This window comes from Glandiceps talaboti, chromosome 15 (assembly GCF_964340395.1).
Source record: "Glandiceps talaboti chromosome 15, keGlaTala1.1, whole genome shotgun sequence".
Classification (NCBI taxonomy): Eukaryota; Metazoa; Hemichordata; class Enteropneusta; family Spengelidae; genus Glandiceps; species Glandiceps talaboti.
This window is the reverse complement of record NC_135563.1, coordinates 3,300,935-3,303,273: the sequence shown is the minus strand read 5'-3', so window position 1 is coordinate 3,303,273 and position 2,339 is coordinate 3,300,935. Positions and strand designations below refer to the sequence as shown.

Here is a 2,339-nt window from a genome sequence, read left to right as displayed (position 1 = left end):
TTGTTAGTCACTTCCGCATTTCAAGCTTTCCTACCTTGTTTATTTCTACACATATGTTGCAAGAGTAGTCATGAAGTATTGTACGATTCATAGAAATATTTGCTACAGTTGTGTTATATGAACTCAGAAATGGGGAAATTTAAGAAATAATTTCTTTAAAAACGTTGTCCTTATCGTGAAAATTTCGGTCGCTTCGCATAGCGTTACGTATACTGTAAACTGTCTTTGTGTCCGCTAGACGTTCTGTCTCACGAGCTTCTACAACACATGTATTACAGAATACTCGTTCATCCTTATAACATGTATGTACGCATCTACATGATACGCTATGTTCCAACGTATTCAGAGGAAATGTATAGAGGTACCATCAAATTACCAGTACTTTAATTACCCTTTAAATATACTAATACAATCACTGAATTTTTGTACAGTTGAAACATTTAGAACGTTGTCAGCTGCCTGTGGATCTACAGTAGTCGAATGAATTTTTACAAATCGCCAGTGACGTCTGAAACAATAAAGGGGGGGCAGAATAAAAACGTACGATGCGCATGGTTTGGAATGACGCGCGCGAGGACGGGAAACAAAACCTTTTTTTTTTTAGCCTTATTATTTGTAATTATTATAAAGTCAATACATATCGCGAAGGTCACTCTTAACAACCCACAACTTTTGAGTCCATGTTTTCCCACTACTAGTAACCAAAATACCCGATTCTTGAAATGAAATGAGGATTCAGTATTGTCAGTTATTGTCAAATACGCTTTCGACGCTCAATAGTTCGACTTCAAGCTCACGATCAATGGAATGTGCCCTTCTCGTGTGCACACAAAACGATACTATTCCATAGAGGCCTGCCATTATTAAAATGTTGGCGGCGATATGCCAGCAGAATGCCATTGTGGCAAACATGACATTATCATGGCTTTCTTCGTCCCATTCTTCGCCAGTTGGAGAGTAAAGCATAAAACCAACCTGCCAAAACCATGTTCCTTGTATCATCGTTAATCCAGTGCGAATGAATGGTAACAATTTGTCGTCCTTCTTCCACATTTCGGCCATGACGGTGATACTACCGAGAACGACTGTTATCACCAGCAGATAGTGAAGTGTAATATCAAGGGACGATCGGCCATGCACGTGAAAATAAAACAAAAGGCCTTCGACAAAGAATGCCAGGGCACCAAAAAACATTTCGTATGCCTTCAAACCAGGTACACATGTACGAGCCATGATCAAAACAGCTCCGCAGATACCGAAGAAAGTATACATAGTGCAATGTTGCCATTCTTCTCCATTGACGAATCTACCTGGTGGATCGATGTGGTAGTCAAACATCTTCCACTTCTTATACGGCCATGACTGTTCAGCAATAAAACCAATGAACGTCATGATAACAATTATAATACCTTCAACCAGTTCAGCTTCGACAGAGCAATTGCACCTTGCCAATCCCAACTGTTCGTTTGCGGTTTTCCTTGTTTTCGGAGATATTAGTCGATACGAAAACTTGATACAGCACCAAATGCCGAAACACATAAAGAAGCTGCCAGGCAAGGCGTGCCCTCCAAAAATACCCATCTGCAAGCACCGCTTTCAGACTTGTACTCGAAGCTTCGAAAATAGTGTCCAAACCATCGGTGTTAGAGGTAAAATGTGACACGAGTATAAAGTTGGTGTCAGATTCAGATTCAGATTCAGATAGCGTCATATTCAGCGTCAGATAGTGTCAGATACCCTCAGATCCGAAGACACCCGACGGACTCAATCAAACCTGAAATAATACCGTTGAGACTACAGGGAAAGATTCCTCTTCACAACCCTTTGATGGAAGTTGGAATGTCTCTGCTTGCACAATTTTTATTTGGGAAAAATATGTGAAATAAGAGTTGAAATACTTGCAACCGAGACGTTGATAGCCCCAAGTTCAGCCACTGTATGTTCGTTGGTTGATACATTTTGCCAATAATGTACACGCATCAGTAAAAGTTGTTGCTATTTTTAAAAATTTAAATTTAAAATTTAAAAATTGTGCAAGCAGAGACATTCCTCCTTCCATCAAAAGGTTATGAAGTGTATTCTTTCCCTGTTGTCTCAATGGTATTATTTCAGGTTTGATTGAGTCCGTCGGGTGTATTCAGATCAGGTTGACCTTTGTAAATCGGGTGTTCTGCACTACAAGTATTGAATATTACATGACCAGACCAAGCCTAAACAGTCTAAAACAAATTAAAAACGTATAGGGGTACAAAAATGATATCTGACCAGATATGAACCAATGTTTCCAATATATAGTGAGATTTCATCAGGAATTCGAGCGGCTCTAAAGATTGAACAAT

At 39.4% G+C, this 2,339-nt stretch overlaps 1 pseudogene; it reads right to left on the bottom strand.

Annotated features, from left to right (window-relative positions):
• Window positions 1-744: 744 nt before the first annotated feature.
• LOC144446837 (transmembrane protein 45B pseudogene) lies at window positions 745-1,581 on the bottom strand (annotated as a pseudogene).
• Between the last annotated feature and the right edge of the window lie 758 nt (window positions 1,582-2,339).